The sequence below is a fragment of the Hyperolius riggenbachi genome, chromosome 7 (genome assembly GCF_040937935.1).
Source record: "Hyperolius riggenbachi isolate aHypRig1 chromosome 7, aHypRig1.pri, whole genome shotgun sequence".
NCBI classification, from domain to species: Eukaryota; Metazoa; Chordata; class Amphibia; order Anura; family Hyperoliidae; genus Hyperolius; species Hyperolius riggenbachi.
The window spans coordinates 294,430,083-294,449,518 of NC_090652.1; the positions used below are offsets into that span (position 1 = coordinate 294,430,083).

The following is a 19,436-nucleotide window of genomic DNA, read 5'->3' on the forward strand; positions in this document are numbered from 1 at the left end:
CTTTAGTTATCAAGGCATGCTTGTACTTGTTGTGCTACAGTGGTCGGAGAGACAGTGTCATACTAACTATACATACTAAGAATTAGAACTGTAATTACCTGTTATTAGATGCATCCAGTAGGTTGAGAAATGTGGCTGTACTTACAGGACACCTGAGGCAAAAATAAACGAATGAAGCGAACAATTGCATCTATCCTCCTTTTAACTAACAATGACTTTTTAAGATATTCCACAGTTATTTTATGTTTAAATATACTTTTTAAGTTTTAACTGTTTTATATCAATGACACATTCATTGAAGTAAGCCAGAGTTAAAATCTGTGAACTATTGATGCATTTTTTTCTCTCCTCCCTGCGCTCAGAAGCCATTTTCAGCTAGGAAAGTGTTTTATGGTTGGAATTTCTTATTAGTGAGGGTCACACTGTAGTCACTTCCTGTCTGAGCCAGGACTGAGTCAGCCACTTACATACCTGATGTTTAAGGCCCTGTTTACACTGCACGAGTTTCCAGCCGCGTTTTTGGAAACGCGTGCAGGAGGCCGACACGCACGACATCAGACAGTGCATAGAGTGCACTGTCTGATGTTCACACTGTGTGCGTTCCGGACCTGTGCAGTCCGGGAACGCATGCTGCAAGCATATTTTGCAAAAACGTGTGGCTGTCACATTCACTTTTCAGTGATGGGATCAGCCACGCAACGCACACAAACGCGGATGGCGTGAGTTCGCATGCGTTGCGTTCCGCACGCATGGCCATCCGCGTTTGTGATGTGAACGGGGCCTAACTCTTTCAGGCAGAGAAAGAAAAAAAGGAACGCATCCTAGTTATTTGTGTGCTAGGCACTGTACATACACATGTCTATCTCATCATGTCACATGTCACTTCGGGTATCCTTTAAGGAACAAAAGGGCACCCAAGGTGAGAGACATATCTCCATATTTGCCATATTTATTTCCTTTTCAACAACACACATTGCCTGGCTGTCCCGCTGATCTGCCTTTAACACTTTTAACCATAGACCCCGAACAAGCATGCAGATCAGCTGCTTTGACTGAACTGTGACTGGATTAGCTGCATGCTTGTTTCTGGTGTGATTCAGACACTACTGCAGCCAAACAGATCAGCAGAACTGCCAGGGAACTGGTATTGTATAAAAGGAAATAAATATGGCTGCCACCATAGGTCTCTCAGCTCGGGTTCCTTTAGGCCCCTTTTACACAAGCAGGTAACTACTGCGTTGCATTACCCTATTTTACTGCAAAAGCAATTAAAGTCTACAGAGACTTTCACACTTATTGCGGCACCTTGTGGTGTTCCCGGAAGTATTCGTGCAAACGCAAGGGCAGCAGCGCTGTACCGCAAGCACCCGCTTAACGCACGGTGCTAGGGGCATTAAATGGGCGACGCATTTAGTGGAAACAAAGGAGCACGATGTGTCGCAGTGCGCATGCGCGGACCGACGGGAACTCCAGTGACGTACTTCCTGCCCGGCGCTACTTATATGACCCTGTCGGCTCAGTCTGCCTGCTACAGCAGCGCAGCTTAAAGTGAAACCAACCCAATCATTAGCTGATACCCCATTTCCAATGAGAAAGCTTTACCTTTTCTCAAACGCATCATCAGGGGGCTCTGTATGGCTGATTTTGTGGTGAAACCCCTCCCACAATGTGATGTCAGGACCATGGTACTGACATCACACTGTGGGAGCCTTGTTGCATTGTGGGAAATAACAGCTGTCTCCAACTGCCAAAAATTAAAGCAGCTTCTCCTTCCACTGACATCACCTGCCAGCAGTAAAAATGTCACCATGTTATAAATGTCTGAATGTAAATCAGGGAGAGTAAAGATTTTACAATGGGCAAACACTGGCAATCATTTATTCATAATTATTGTAAAAATTAAGCACTTTTTTATTATTTTCACTGGAGTTCCTCTTTAAATCGAGCAGCGCAGGTTAAAAATCCTGTGCGCACGTTACACACGGCAGTAATGGATAGTGTGCGTTTGTAATTTACATGCGCTCCTTTGAAATAACAGCCCTGAGCCCTGTGGCTTTCTAGGACATGATCCCTGCACTTTGAATGGCCCAATAGGCTGCCTGTCACTTGAAAGGCCGCCTACTGGGCCAATCAAAGTGCGGGGATCACGTCCTCCAAAGCCACTGGACCCGATGGGGCTTAGTGTGGGATTAAAGGAGCGGTTGCACTTTTCAAAGTAGCACGCGTAAATTAGCAGCGCACACTACGCAGCACTACCACGCGTAGCATGCGCACAGGATTTTTAACCCGCGCTGCTCAATGTAAGCTGAGCTTAAAGTGACTCCGAGCTCATCAAAAAAAATGAAAGTTGTACTCACCTGGGGCTTTCTCCAGCCCAGTGCTGGTCGGGAGGTCCCACGCCGGCGTCCTGGCTCCTCTCCTTCTCCCCGCTCCGGAATGGCTGAGAGGCCGCAGCCCGGGCGACACTCTCCCGAGTGTCGGGCTGCTCCTTCCGCATATGACGCGGACTACGTCACACGCAGGCCGCCTCGCGTCATCACGGCGGCCGGCGTGAAAGTACTGCGCATGCGCGCTTTAATCACGCATGCGCAGTACTTTCACGCCGGCCGCCGTGATGACGCGAGGCGGCCGGCGTGTGACGTAATCCGCGTCATATGCGGAAGGAGCAGCCCGACACTCGGGCGAGTGTCGCCCGGGCTGCGGCCTGTCAGCCATTCCGGAGCGGGGAGAAGGAGAGGAGCCAGGACGCCGGCGTGGGACCTCCCGACCAGCACTGGGCTGGAGAAAGCCCCTGGTGAGTACAACTTTTATTTTTTAGATGAGCTCGGAGTCCCTTTAATGAATCAACCTAATTTTCTGTAGCTAAGCTCTTTTTTTTTCCAATTTGGTCACATGACTTGAAGCAGCCCAGTTGAAAGCATCAACAGCAGGTTCTGTGGATTGAGGCTGCTGTTGCTTGGTTCGGTGGATTAGGGGCACAGATACAAGCTGTATGAATTCAATGATGGCTCACGGCCCAATCTTTAGTGGAAGTTCAAACCTGATGATGTAGTGATCCTTCATCATCGTCCGATACTTGTGTTTGCAACCAAGTTAAGGTGGCCACACACGATACAATAAAGAGGCCAGATTTTAATGTAATTCGGTGAAAACAATAGGTTGTACAAAAAAGAAAAAAAAGAGTGAGAAATCTTATTGAATTTCCCGTATTTTTTATCCTATAAAACTCGATTGGGAGTGGCAGAAATTTCTGTACAATTTTCAGAAGATTGAATGATGTGGGATATTTTATCAAATCACTTTTTTCATAATTAAAGGAATAATTGAACAGAGGTGTGTATTTGTTGGTCAGATTTTTCAAATATTACGATCTACAAGAAAAAATGATCGTGGTTCTCAAATTGAAAAGAAGTATAAAAAAATTGTATCATGTGTGGCCACTTTGACACTCATTATCGTCCTAATAGATCTGCCAAGATGGATTAGTCTACATGAACGTTAATTGTCGTCTATCCGTCTCCTTTTATATCATTGTGCCTCTTTTTTTCTCTACCAATAATTAGGTGACACGTTGTTCCTGGTTCTGTTCCTGTTAGATAGATGAGATTGGCTCACAGTGATCACAGGTCCAGAGAAGCCAATGAAATCCGCTCCTGACCGGCACACGGAGCTCTGCTGTCATAGCAACAGCTGAGCGAGTGGCCTGGCCCTGCAGAGACAGGAGAGCAATGTGATCGGCGGTAGCGGCAGCTCCGAGCGGTGCCCAAATTGAAATCTACGACCTGGCAGGGATAAGCAGCTGTAAACAGGGCATAGATTTCAATTATCACAGTCTGGAAACGGTTAAGCTGGAAACCCTTCAGGAATCTAAGGATCCAGGGGGCCTTGCAGTGCCTAATACATGGTGCTACTTCCTGAGGGCACAGGAGCAGCATTTAGTGGGTTGGAGTGATGTCTCCTTTGAAAACTTTTATTGAGAATATAGCACCTTGTTTTATTCAGAGGCTCGAGGCTAATTGCTTTTTACCTCCCTCTGGGTCTACATGAAAAGGGCGCCGGTAAAAAAGGGCGCCTGGTGGAGCCCATATATATACCAACTTCGGCTACAAAAAAGGCGCCTGGTGTAGCCCATATAAACTTCGGCTACAAAAAAGACGCTTGGTGTAGCCCATATAAAAACTTCGGCTACAAAAAAAACAAGGCACCTGGTGTAGCCCATATAAAAACTTCGGCTAGAAAAAAACTCTGGGATGTGTTAATTACTATTCCCCCTCCAGGCCGCCATGGATAGTGGGGGAATGAAATAATTCGGCTTACAGCGCTTGTAGCCCATATACAAACTTCGGCTAGAAAAAAAAAGTAAATAATATGGGCTACAGAGGGGCACCTTACTGTAGCCGAAAAAAATATGGGCTACAAAGGGGAGCCCGTTTGTAGCCGAAAACCTTGTAGCCGAAAAAATATGGGCTACAAAGGGGAGCCCACTTGTAGCCTATATCAAAACTCGGGCGCCCTTTTCTACACCTTGTAGCCCATATTTCCAGAAATAACATTGATGTCTATGGCGGCGCCCTTTTCATACAGGCAGCTCGGGCGCCCTTTTCAACCGATCCCCTCCCTCTAATCTCTGGCTCATGTTGCATATGATCCACAAGGTGTGGAATAAAGTCAACAAAATCAGGTCTCTTCAAGGAGACTTTACAACACATACTCCTATGTGGGACAATCCTACTTTCCCAGAGTTGATGAACTTGCCATTTGGTAAAATGTAGGCTGCCAAGGGTATTACGTTACTGTGCCATGTCTTTCATGAAGGTTCTATGTCACTTGAGTATTTAAACCAGACCTTTTTACTAGGTCATAAATCCTTCTATCAATATTTGCAATTCCGCTATGCCCTGGAGTCTGGAGCGCTTTGTGGAGGCTCTCTCCTTTTTTCTCAACTGCTCAATACAACCCTTCGCAAAGCCTTTATCTCTGAATACTACTCTCAGGTTAGATCCCCTTTCCTGTGGCAAGTAAATCGAAATTGGGAATCAGATTTGGGCCCTATATGGAAGGAGACGAGGCAAGACATTTTGCAAGCAGTACCTAATGTTTTCTTGAAATGCCTCTCAAAAGCTCTCCCATTATACACAGATTTCTCCTAACTCCAAAGCACCTTGACACCTCATGCCTCTGACCCTCTATAGAGTCTATACCCTTGTTGTAAATTGCACACCAATGACCTGGTACATATGCTCTGGAGATGTCCAAAGCTCTTTAGGATATTGGTCCAACAGCCGTGGGCTTACTGAGCTATTCTTTGAGCTCCAGTTGCCCAGAGAGAGATGACCTCTCTTGTTTGTTGTCAATTCTGGATGATGTGGCAGCAGATATCTTCACCTCTCAGGCAATTTCTATCACCTTATTACGGGCAAGACTGCTTATCCTACATTAGTGGAAGGATGAGCTTCCCCCAACCTAAGATATGGGGATCTCTGCTGTTAAAAATACTTAAAAATTGATCTATCTGCATAGGAATTGCAAAGCCAAATGTGAAAAGATCTGGGGGTCCTGTCTGGATACTCCTGGTTTGGCAGAATGGGATCTGGTCAAAGATAGGTTAGGTCTGCAGTGGTATTGGTTTTTGCACCATTTGTGCTTCTTATCACTGTAGGTGTATTCTCTGCTCGCTGACTGATTTGCTGCTTGCGTAATGTAATGCTATATGACTACTTTTTTCTGTCTCCCTTCTTTTATGGTGTTTACAGATATTTATCCTTGTTAGATTGTCTTCCTCCTTTTTGTTCTATGTAGTCGGAGTGGTTGGCTAGGTTCTCTCTGCATATACCCACCTCCTATATATGGAGTAATTGCACTATTAGATCTGTATCCTTTTGCTGTACTGTAACGATGTTTTGCTATTTACCTGTTCTCTTTGTTTTTTGTGTGTGGTTTTACTCAATAAAACTTTGTTTCTGATTAAATGCTGTATTGCATCAAGTAATGGCGAGAAGAGCATTCATCAATTCTTAATCAGTTTTTTGTTGAAATTTGATTAAAATCAAATGGTACAAGGCAGCAAACTGATGACTATGCCTGTTCAATCTCCAGTTGGGACGTAACCAATCTTTTTTTTGGACAGGGCTGTGATAAGTTCAAACTTAGCTAAAGAGTAACTGTAACCAAGGACTGAACTTCATTCCGATCAGTAGCTGATCCCCCCTTTCCCACCAGAAATCCTTACCGTTTCTCGAATAGATCATCAGGGGGGTCTGTATGGCTAATATTGTGGTGAAACCCCTCCCACAGGTGTGATGTCATGACCATGGTCCTGACAGTTTGCTGTCTGTGAACCTCATTGCACTGTGGAAAATAACAGTGTTTTCCAACTGTCAAACAAATGCATATGTATATCTATAAAAAAACAAAAAACCTTTTAGCCTATAGCATTGTTAGTGGGTGTGGTTATACGTAATGGCAGTTGGTGCCCTCTAGTTTTTTTCTTGTCTGTCAGTAGTAAAGATGATGACCTGCAGGCTCATTGTGGATCTAACAACATGAACAAATAACACAGTGAATAGAATTATTCCTTCATCTCTTTTCTATTTTTGGAACTTGTCACTTTCCAATGTATTGATTTATTTTTTTCTCCTTTTCACTAAAGTGGCTGTACACAAAGTGTTTAACGGGTTTAACAATTGTTTATTTACCAGTTCTATTTGTTTTTTGTGGTTTTACTCAATAAAACTTTGTTTCTGATTAAAAAAAAAAAGAGTTAAAGTAACCTTACCTAAGAAGAAGAGGAAAGCCGCTCCCCACGCCGTCCTCTGGTTCACCGTTGCCAAGCATGGACCTCCTGCAGAATACTGACAAGGGCTTTCCGGTAATCGTACCAGAGCTAGGTTCCTCTGCGAAAGTCCCCCCCGTGCCTGCGCAGGAAACCAGAGTTGCTCATGTACGGTGCTGATGCTCGGGGGTGTGCAAGCTTCCCTCTCCTCAATTAGGTATTTACTTTGACTTTGTGATGAAGGAAATCTTGTACAGTTAGTCATTAAAGTGAATGGGAACCGCATTTAAAAAAATGAGATAGATACTTACCCAAGAAGAAGAAAGGCTTTGGGTCCTATAGAGCCTTCCCGCTCCTCTCTTGGTCCCCTCGTTCCAGTGCTGGCTCGCCCGGTAGCAGTATTTGGCTAAATTAGTCAAATACTGCTTTACCCGGCCGAAGGAGGCTTCAGAAGTCTTCAGGGAGCCCGAGTGCTCCTGAAGAAGGGCGGCCCTGTGCTGCACCTGCGCAAGCACGCTCTCTTGCACACTGACGCCTGTGCAGTATGGAGCCGCACGTCTTCGGGAGGACACGGCTCCCGAAGACTTCCAGATACCCTTTCGGTGGGGGATTGAAATGGGGGGGGGGGGGGGGGGAGCCAGTACAGGATAGAGAGCACCGAGAGAGGAGACGGAAGGCTCTATGAAACCCAGAGCCTTCCCTCTCCTTAGGTAAGTATTTGCTTCATTTTTTTTTAAAACGTGGTTCCCATTCACTTTAAAGTGAAAGGAGACAAAAAGGAAAAAAAAATGTATACATACCTGGGACTCCCTCCAGCCCCATCCGCCTGGATCGCTCCCACGCCGCCGTCCTTTGTCTGCAGCTACAAAAAATGGGTCCCCGCACTGCTTTAAGTCTAGCGTAAGAGAAGTGCGCTGTTTGCGTATCTCTCCAGCAGCCGCTGGAGAGATACGTAGAGGGCACACTTCTCCTGCGTAGGCTGGCTCCGATGATGTCAATGACGGGAGCCAGTTCTCGTAGCTGCAAACAGTGGAGGACGGCGCCATCGGAGCGATCCAGGCGGATGGGGCTGGAGGAAGCCCCAGGTACGTATACATTTGTTTTCCTTTTCCTGTCTCTGGCTTCCTTTAAAGGTATTATCTAAACAATATTTGTTGTTACGTCTTCAGATTTTCTCCATGGCTAATACCGGACCGCATACATCTGATTTAGCAAGAAACTATGTCTTGCAGAGCATGCTGGGAGGTGTAGTTCCAATTCATCTTGTTCAAACTCTTGCAGGGAAGGAAGGAACATGTTGTGACTGCTCGCAGGTCGTGCCTCTTCTTTATCTTCATCTCATCCTTCCTTAGCCATATTAATTATTACAGAAAGAACCGTATAAAATTTTATAGTTCAGACAAGTACAGGCACATCCTCCGGAATACACGATGTTAGACCACATGGTAGTAGACTCAGAGGATGATCGGTTATTGGCTGGAGATGGGTGAACTGATTGCACAACTCAGAGACATGCAGCTGCTGTCTCATTATCTGACCTGAAAGCCGAGGGTTCCCTCACTCATCAGGTCTTCATCTGCAGGGATGATGAGCGAACCGCCATGTGACGCCGGAGTGAATCTGCAGCCGGCCGCTGGTGATTTGTGCCATTTTCATTTCCTGGCTGTGACCTCTCCAGTCCAAAACATCATCATGCATATCTGGCAAGGGTTTCGACACATTTTTGGCGTGGCATTTGGCTTAACCTTTTGTTTGGCAGTATGATTAGTTTTGAAAACTTTTTGTTTGCCGAATAGGGTTAAGAGTAAAGGAAGCCTAGTTGTATTCTCAAGTACTAGAAGATTAGGTTTGGACATGATTGAAGGGGAATTTGGTATTGAAAAAAAAAGAGTCTTAAAGAGGAACTTTAACCCAGGAATTAATTTCTTCCCAATCAGTAGCTGATACCCCCTTTCCCATGAGAAATCTATTCCTTTTCTCAAAAAGATCTCCTGGGACATCTGTATGGCTGATATTGAGGTGAAACCCCTCCGACAGTGTGATGTCAGGACCTTGACCAACTGTTTACTGTCTGTGAACCTCAATGCATTGTGAGAAATAATGGCCGAATCCAACTGCCAAGCCAGTAGGCAGCATGGTGGCGTAGTGGTTAGCGCTCTTGCCTTGCAGTGCTGGGTCCCCGGTTCCCAGCCAGGTCAACATCAGTAAGGAGTTTGTATGTTCTCCACGTGCCTGTGTGGGTTTCCTCCGGGTACTCCGTGTGGTGAATCGCAGCGCATGTATGGAAACATCAGAGAATGCAGTCCATGCACTCTCTGATGTCCCTGCAATCGCGTTTCCATAAGTGCGGCTGAAAGTGTGCATTTGGAAAAGAGCCCTAAATCAATGTCAAAAAGGCTCCATGTTTTCCGGACTGTATCCTCTCCTCCATTGGCCACAGCAGAAAGTGGTTTGCAGTTTAGGGTAGTTAATTAATTCCAGGCCTGATTTTTTTTAAAGGGAAGGTCCAAGCAAAAAAAAAAAATGAGTTTTACTTACCTGGGGCTTCTACCAGCCCCATGTAGCCATCCTGTGCCCTCATAGTCACTCACTGCTGCTCCAGTCCCCCGCTGGCAGCTTTCTGACCTCGGAGGTCAGGGCCGCATTGCGTACATTTTTACGCATTCCCGCTAGTGCAGGAACATTAACATATACATTTTTACACGTTAGTGGTGCAACGCATACATTTTTGTTCCTGCACTAGCTGGAATGCGTAAAAATGTATGCAATGCGGCCCTGACCTCCGAGGTCAGAAAGCTGCCAGCGGGGGACTGGAGCAGCAGTGAGTGACTACGAGGGCACAGGATGGCTACATGGGGCTGGTAGAAGCCCCAGGTAAGTGAAACTCATTTTTTTTTTGCTTGGACCTTCCCTTTAAGCCTACTGATCTACAGGTTCTCCATCCTCAATCATTTTCATAGTGTCTCATCATGTATGGTGGCTGGAGAAATCTCTAACATTTATCTCTTTGAAGCTGGCTGTCTCAGTAACTGAGAACTTTGTGGTTTACGGTTTTATCAAGATGGTCAGAATCTCCGTATCATCTCTGTCAGCTGCCATAGTTGTACCGACTTCTATGTTGTCTCCTACCGAGAAGGTGAAGCTCTGCTCATCTTAGGTTCAGCTTCACTTTACCTTATTACACCTGTTCCAACCGTTGAGAGTGCTGAAATTGTCCTTTGGTTGGTTTTCAATCTAGGTGACCTCTGATGATGTTCTCTAGCAGGAATGTCAAACTCCAGTCCTCAAGGCCCGGGATCCTCACACATTTTTGGCACATCTCAAATGAATTTATGGGACTGAATCAGGAAAGATGTTGTTCATCAAGTAGAACAAATTTCTCCATTGCTCAGGTCATTCAAAACACTAGCATGGATATGGCCCTTGAGGACTGGCAGGCCCGGTCCGCCCAAGATGCCAAGTGAGGAGACTTCCTCAGGCGGCAGAAGTCTGGGGGCAGCAACAGGAAGTGAAGAGAGTGCGTGGCCAACCTATACTGGGGGAAACTGTACCTAGCTACCAATACTGGGGGTGCCTATACCTGGCTACCTACCTATACTGAGGGAGTTTTTTGGGGGGCTCATCGCAGCTATAAGGTGAGGTGAAAATTGTCGGGTGCTGTGCGTTCATTCCAATTGGAGGGGGGGGGGGGGCATCCTCACAAGTTTGCCTCAGGCAGCAAAAAGTCTAGAACCAGCCCTGAGGACTGGAGCTTGATACCTGTGGACTATACCATCTTACCATCGATTTTATCTCAACTTAGTTTGCTTCAGACTTTTTGGCCCATCTCCAGGTGCAAAACCAAAGATCCCATCTAACGGCTTAGTAATGGGAGCGGCCAAATATTACTTGCTAAATGAGGCTTATGCAGCTAAAGGTCTAAAAAATATTATCACATGAGCAGATGTCAGTGGACTTAGTTTCAGGGTCTGTGGGTGGAGCCAATGATTGGATTTCACTATCCTTCTGTTCAGACATTAAGGGGGGCGGGAAACAGACTGTATTCTCTGAGAAGTTTGCAGTCTAATGGTACACACCATGCAATTTCCCATCAGGTAGATGGGTCGATAGATAATTTCCTCCTCTGTTCTAAGTAGAGCAACGTCTGCCCTGCATTCTCTCATCTTGCCCCACCCGACTACTTTTTCATGCCACCCGGCTGGAAAAAAATTCTTAGGCGAACATTGAAGTGATTTATAATAATATGGCATTAGGTCATCAAGGAGCTTAAAAAAAGACCTTCCACAGTGCGAATGTCCATTTTGCATTTTGACGTAAACCGAGCATAAAGGTGGCCACAAAGATTACAATGTTTTCTGATCTGGTTTTAACACAATTCAATGAAAAAGATAGGTTAAACAGAAAAACCTTACGTTTTTTTTGTATGTGATCGAGAAATCTGATTGAATTTCATTTTTTTTTTCAATTTTTTGAAACTGGACATGTAGGAAAATTCAGACCAACTTTACCAAGAATTGTATGGTGTGTGATAGATTGTCAAACTATATTCAACTGGAATAAATCGCCATAGATTATCACTTTTTTTTTTTTTACAATATTGCGGTAATCTCGTACGTGTGTGGAACCTTAAACAGGATCCTCGGAACTAATCAAACCAAAAAAAAATGGCATCGTTTCATTAAATTAAGAAAAAAATTGTAACATGTGTGGTCAACTTAAAGCGTACCTGAGACGATAAAAAAAAAAAGTATACATAACTGGGGCTTCCTCCAGCCCCCTTCAGGCTGATCGCTCATCTTGCTCTCCTTCCAGGCCGCTTGGATCCTCCGCTATCCGTCCCAGTAAATCTGCCAGTCGGCTCCAGTCGACATCGGTAAAGTCCGGCCACGCCCTCCCCGTCACGCTCTCGTGGACAGAAGCATTATTGCGCCCCCTTTCCCCCCACCCCTGTGGAATAGCCAACCCTTACTCTTTAGGGACAATCACACAGCCACAGGTCACAAGTAGCTCTGCCTACCTACTAGTGACCAGCCGCTCATCCAGGAGGAAGCAGGGGCCAGGAAAACACACAGGCGAAGAAAGCCTGGAAAGCCGACTCCTCCATGGGCACAGCGCACTGATAGCCTGCAGTACCGCTACAGGACATCAGGTGTCATCATGCGATGGTGACGAGATGATGACTTGACATGGGACGCAGGAAGTCTAGTAGGAGTCAAGGAAGGTGATTGCGCTGGTAATCTTCATTCTTCTTCCATTTGGCTGCACAACACGTCACCAGCTCCCTGTCTTTCTGCCTGTACCCCCCTTCTTCTACTTGCCGGTCTGCACCCAGGGCGGCCGCCCTGCCCGCACTGCCTAAGAAACGGCCCTGAGGAAGCTTCAGGTATGCATCATTTCTTTTTAATCGGCTCAGGTTTCCTTTAAGACTGACTAAAGGTAGCTAAGAAACCGGTAGGTTTTCGGGTCTCTAGAGCTACAAGGCAAGAGAGACAGTCGCCGATCATGTAAATGTAACTTTAGGATGTTTTAATTGGGGTTCACTATTGGTGACACATAATAACGTTTGATGCATGCTCAATAAAAATCTTCAGAGGTGTTCCTTGGAACTGAAACTCAACTTTCATATAAAACAAATGCCATGAATCTAGCTCAGTGCCACACAAGTCATTTTGTTAACGTAATTAAAACGTTTATCTTTCCATTTTAGTTTACAACCTGCAAAGCATTTTTCCAAAACAGAGCGTAAGCACAGATTGTACTTCTTGGCAAGCCAGCAATGGCGCTCTCTTTAGTGGGTTGACTGCCTTGAAATTCTGATTTATTCTGCATGAATAATTTGCTGTGGAGAGCAGGACGAGCAAGAGCCCTGATTACTCATCTTCTTACACCTGTTCTTCTTATGTTTTATTTATATAGCGCCAACATCTTCTATAGCGCTGTAAATTGTACAAAAACAGTCAATAATGGGGAGCATAGACACATGAGCAGCTCAACACTCTGTACAATCAGGACAACCAGTGACACAAGTACAAACACATAGAATGGATGGATCCTTTGCTCACTACACACCTCCCACAACCTCAGATCAAAGGGATCCAATAACTTGACCAAACTAAAAACGTTTTGTGCCAGAGCTTTCTGACACGCTGCCCCTGACCTGTGGAATGCCTTGCCAACCTTAACCCATTCGCGTTCCGTCGTTTTCACTTGAGCAATGTTCACCTCCCATTGATTAGCCTATAACTTTAGCACTACTTATCACAATGAACTGATGTATATCTTGTTTTTTCCGCCATCAATTAGGCTTTCTTTGGGGGGTACATTTTGCTAAGAGCCACTTTACTGTAAATGCATTTTAACAGGAAGAATACGAAAAAAAAAGGAAAAAAAATCATTATTTCTCAGTTTTCAGCCATTATAGTTTTAAAATAATACATGCCTCCATAATTAAAACTCATGTATTGTATTTGCCCATATGTTCCGGTTATTACACCGTTAACATTATGTCCCTATCACAATGTATGGCGACAATATTTTATTTGGAAATAAAGGTGCATTTTTTTCCGTTTTGCATCTATCACTATTTACAAGTTTTTTTTTAAAAAAAATATATAAATATTCCATCTTTACATTGATATTTAAAAAGTTTAGACCCTTAGGTAAATATTTACATGTTTTTTTTTTATTATTGTAATGTATTTTTTTTTTATATTAAACATTTTATTTGGGTAGTTTTGGGAGGGTGGGATGTAAACAATAGATTTATAATGTAAATGTGTGTTGAGTTTTATTTTTTTTTACTTTTAGTTGTAGTTTTACTTTTTGGCCACAAGATGGCAGCCATGAGTTTGTTTACATGACGTCACTCTAAGCGTAACATACGTTTAGAGAGACGCATGGGGGACGCTACAGCCAGAAAAAGCGAAGCTTCCAAGAGAAGCTGTCGCTTTTTCAGCGGGGGAGAGGAATCAGTGATCGTGCACCATAGCCCGATTCACTGATTGCCTGGCTAACGAACCGCAGCCGGGAGCGCGCGTGCACGCACGCGATCGGCCGCGGGAGCGCGCATGGTTCCTGGATGTAGTTTCTACGTCTAGGAACTAAAATAGGTTAATTAAGACAGCTCCAACCCTGGACATGTTTAAATCAAAACTGAAAAGCCACCTGTTGGCATTAAGGATTACATAACTTTTTCTCCTGTACACATCACTATGTACTGAGACAAGTTTATGCGATTTGGGTCGAACGGGAGAAAAGCGATTTACAAATGTTTTGTTGTAAATTAAAAACAAACATCGCCCTTACTGTACATGTTCATTTGATGAAATACACAGAAACAAGAAACACTAGGAGGAGGTCCCTGCCCTTGAAAGCTTATAATCTAGAGCAGAGGTGCCCACACTTTTTCGGCTTGTGAGCTACTTTAAAAATTAGCAAGTCAAAATGATGTACTGATGTACAATTTTAGGCGCACACTTGTATATACGGAATGGAAAATGTAGTGTGGTCGGGATCTACTATGAAGTCCTTTGTGATTTACCGGTAGATCAGGATATACCCAATGGGCACCCCTGATCTAGAGGGTAGTGGGTTTGAGACACTAAAGCTGGCCACTAACGGACCAATATTTTTAGCGAAAAATCGTTCGAGCGATCAGAAATTCTGATCGGATTGGTTGTAAATAATCTCCATTAGTGGACACAATCGATTATGAACGAGTGAAAAAAATGTCGCTCGAATGAATTTTCGTCGTACGAAAATTTGGATTTTCTTGGTAGTCGTGATAGATAGGAAGCAATGATTGGTTAGTTGATGGTGTAGTGAACGATTTTTCGTCCGATCAAAATTTCTGATCGCTCGAACGATTTTTCGCTAGAAATTGGACCGTTAGTGGCCAGCTTAAAGAAGGAGACACAGGAGTTAGTGGATGAGGCAGCGAACCTCATTCGCTGAAAACCTTAAAGTGAACCTCCGGACTAAAAATCTACTCAGCAGAACTGAAAAGGCTTGGTGCTTCTTTAACAGTTTCACAGCATCAGAAATTTGTTTTTCTTACCAAAGCATCATTTTTAGCTGCATTTTCAGCTAAGCTCCACCCATCAAAGAAAACGGCCGGAGGTTTTTCCCTGATGCTGTGCAAAGCATGATGGTATTTCTGATGTTGTTATTCATGTTGCCTAGCAACTGGAGGGGTGATCAGCACACATGACAGTTGAAACTGTGTCTCATGCTCCCTGTCACCTCCTTTCAACCAAAAAGATGGCTGCCATCATGAAATCAAACATTTGCCTGTTCTTTTAAAACAGGGTGGGTAAGACATTATATTACCTATCTATTTTAATTAACATAACTAATGTAACTTGACAGTATGTTTGTTTAGGCTGGAGTTCCTCTTTAACCTATCCAGTGATTGGCAGCAATCCTAACAATCCTATGCGCCGACCTCTGTTTGGAACACTATGCATGAGTGTCTCATATGTAGGCATGATAAATGAGATGCAAACAAATTTGAGCTGATGCAAATACAGTATTTATGCTAATTTTATTAAATGTATGCAGCTTAAAGGGATACTGTAGGGGGGTCGGGGTAAAATGGGTTGAACTTACTTGGGGCTTCTAATGGTCCCCCGCAGACATCCTGTGCCCGCGCAGCCATTCACCGATGCTGGGCCTGCGCAGTATGCTCCTGGTGACATCAGCGGGATCGAGGACACGGCAATGCAGGCGCAGTTTTCAGACTTTAAAGTCTGAAATTCCAGAAGTGAACCGGAGGCGGGGCCGGAGCATCGGTGAGTGGCTGCGCGGGCACAGGGGACCATTAGAAGCCCCGGGTAAGTTCAACTCATTTTCCCCCGACCCCACTACAGTGTTCCTTTAAAAAAAAAAATACTGCAGTGACTGAATTTAAGTGGTCCGTTCTTAAAGGGAACCGAAACTGAGAAGGATATGGATTTTTCCTTTTAAAATAATACGCGTTGCCGGTCCCATAAGGGTTTTTTTTTTCTTCAAAAACTATACATTTTAAGTGGATAAGTTTTTATACGCATTAATGATGATGTAAAATACAAACAATAATCACATGAATAAGTGCTATCTCTGAGCTGACGTCTTGAACAATAGCAGAGCCAGTACTGGGAGGTGTAAGCTGTTCAGCGCTGTGCATCGTGTGCTATTGACACAATTAAGAAACAATTCCATTACAGCTAATTCGGGAATGCAGAAAACCTCATTTCTTATGCGAGCCATAACTATTTAATTAGCTACATTAACAAATTTCTGTCTGGCAAAGGACGGATCTCAGTAGTTCCCAGGCCATGTTTTTCGTATTGTGTTGCAATGTTAGCGTTTGCCAGCTAGCAATCAGGATTGTACTATTGTCATCCTCTGTATTATTTCAGAGAAATAACCGCCCCTGTTCCCGTTCTGGGGAGGTGGGCTTGTGGGGAAGGAGGGGGGGGGGGGGGGGGGTCTTGTAGTCAGAACCACATGTGGCAGATGGCTGATAACAGTTAGGACCAGTATACAGTATAGCCATTCTGCATCCTCCTCTGTATGTTACTGTTATTTAGTATTTCTATGGCGCCGACATCTTCAGCAGGGCTTTACAGAGTATACAGGTAATACTCGAAAAATTAGAATATAGTGCAAAAGTCTATTTATTTCAGTAATTCAACTTAAAAGGTGAACCTAACATATGAAATAGACTCATTACATGCAAAGCGAAATATGTCAAGCCTTTGTTTGTAATAATTTTGAGGATTATGGCTTATAGTTTATGAGAATTTCAGAATATTGTGAAAAATGTTCAATATTCTAGGTTCAAAGTGTTAGACTCTAATCAGCTAATTCGTCCAAAACACCTGCAAAGGGTTCCTTTGCATCATTATTATTAGTTTTACTTTTTAAGTAGAATTACTGAAATAAATTTTCCGAGTTTCACCTGTATATAGTCTTGTTACTAGCTGTCCGTCGGAGGAGCTCAGAATCTAATCCCTGCCATACTCATATGTGTATTGTAGTCTAGGGGTCAATATAGGGGGGCCAATTAACTTATCTGTATGTTTTTGGAATGTGAGAGAAAAACAGAGTGCCTGGAGGAATCCCACACAGACACGGGGAGAAGATACAAACTCTGTGCAGAGAAGTATGGTCAAGCCTGTGATTGCTTCCTGTTTTATCCCTCAGAGGAAATGGAAGTGGCACATAACCATGGCAGATAATCCGCCTGTGATCACTTCCTGTTTTATCCCACTCATGAAATGGAAGTGGCAAACGATCAGTCATATAACTATAAACCTATCCAGGGCCGGATTTACCATACGGCACTGTAGGCACGTGCCTACAGGCGCCTGATGACGGAAAGGTGGCTCACTCCCCAACCAGTGTGCCTCCCTCCCCTTTTCCCTACACAGGATGAGTGTGTAAATAAGAGGTTACTGACCCTGCTCTCGCTATTCCACTGAGGAGATCTCCCTCCAAGCAGGGGCACCTCTAGCTACTTAATACTGAGGTTCCTATAGCCACCTAATACTTGGGGGCACCTCTACCTACCTAATATTAAGGGGCACCTCTAGCTACTTATTATGGGCAAGGGAAGTAAGGGAGAAGGGACAGCCAGCACACTGGCGATGCAGTTTGGTGGAGGATTGATTGTAGGTTCATGGAGGGCGGAGTCTAGGGTGCCAGGACATCTGTGCCTAGAGGCTCCTGTTAGGTAAATCCGGGCCTGAACCTATCACATGATCACACTGATCCCATGCTATGAGTTCTGCTACACCCGAGCTACTGAGATTACTAGCGACGGAGGGACTTCATAACTCGGGTGATCTGAAAGACACTGAAGCAGCAAGGAGTCGCCCCTGGATAAACAGACCCCAATGTGTTAATAAACTTGATGGCCTTATCTCGTCTCCCGTCAGTTGGGGCTCCTCTGTCTGACACAACCAGATCCAGATGAGGCTAATGGAAATCGGAGCTCCGTGAATTCCATCTGACTTAGCCATGCCTTAATTATTACCAAGCTGCATGATGGGAAGTGTCATTTCGTCAAGACGTTTAGGTGGCCCCGGCCCTTCTGGAAATTGATGTCTGGATGCTGAAATGATGACACAGGCGGAATTTTCACACATGTGGACTTCATTAATGAGACGCAAGGCCAATGAGTGTATGCAAAGTGCAAGAGAGGACGTCAAGCCCTCACACATGACCTTCGTGTCAGATAAGAGCAACCAGAACATCCAGGGAGGAGTGCTGAATGGCTTCATGGCTTTACTGTTCAGAGAGCACTTTATAGGTGGCTGCACTTTGCACGGCACATTCTGCAGGTGGTTCCACTTTGTTCAGTGCTCTTTGCAGGTAGCTGCACTTTGAATGGTGTACTTGGCTGGTGAAAGCCAACACTTTGTACAGTGCATTGGTGTCTGTATTTTACAAGGTGTATTTCCTACTATTATAATCATTATTGTGCATCTATAGAACACTAAAATCTCTCCACCCCCCCCCCCCCCCTCCCCCTCAATACATCTTCCCCATATTTGCTTTTGAGGGGCTTCAATTCCTGTGTCACATGACTTACCAACTGGCCAGAAAGCCATAGATCCCAAAGCACTTGTAGCTGCTTCAGCCCCCTTTGGCATTGTTCTATCTCCTCCCCCTGCAACCTAAAGGGGCCCATACACTAGTTGATTTCAGCCATTGATCAATCGATTGTATAGAATCGATCGATTAGAAATCGATTAATTCAATTTAGCAAATCGATAGATTTGCAGTCAATTTCGATTTGATGGAAGATCTAGGTCAATCAGCTGCTGGCAGCAGATCGATGGCCTATAGAGTTGCATTGGATCTAATAGTGCAATAATGCATTTAGATCAATTTTCAATATATTTAATTCTGAGAGAGGTGAGCAAGTGTGCTGCTGCAGATCTTACTGGGGGTTTGCTTTTTTTTTTTCTTGCTTTTAGGGTCTAAAAGCTAATAAAAAAATTGTACCGCTATTAGACCCTGTCATTAATGCTCCATTCTTGTAGTCCCTCCCCGGACTTGCACAGGACAGAAGGAAAGCATAGAGAAATGCAAAACCTAAATGTATTTAGAGAGGTTAGCCTAATTCTCCCTCACCTGTGACTAATCACAAGTTGTAATATGATCTCCCAGCTGTGTCAGCTGACTGTCTCTGCAGAGCAGCTAATTTGTAAACACAGGATGTTAACCCCATGTCTTCATCCGTGAAAGCAGGAAGAAGACACATTGCAGATTTATTGCAGGATTTGTATCAGCTGTAACAAAGAAATGTTTTTCTTTAACCTCTCTGGCGGTGAGGTCGGGCTATGCCGCGCAGGGGGTTTCCCAGGCCCTGCTGGGCCGATTTGCATAATTCTTTTTTGGTACACGCAGTGAGCCACCCCTGGAATGGTGTCGCCGCCACACACCACCAGGGTCCTACGGCGCTCAGTCACCACACACCAGGGTCCCACGGCAACAAGTCACCACACACCAGGACCCCACAGCAACAAGTCACCACACACCAGGGTCCCACGGCAACAAGTCACCACACACCAGGGTCCCACAGCGCCAAGTCTGAGAACCAATGCTGCTATCCATCACTAGTTTTACCCTCCTGAGGAGATCTGAGACCCCACAGGCTGCCTAATGTTTCCCCACT

At 44.6% G+C, this 19,436-nt stretch overlaps 1 protein-coding gene across 2 annotated transcripts in view; it reads left to right on the forward strand.

Moving 5' to 3' along the window:
• The window catches only part of WNT6 (Wnt family member 6), a 155,169-nt gene that overhangs the window by 19,871 nt on the left and 115,862 nt on the right, over positions 1 to 19,436 (forward strand). The window lies entirely within an intron of this gene.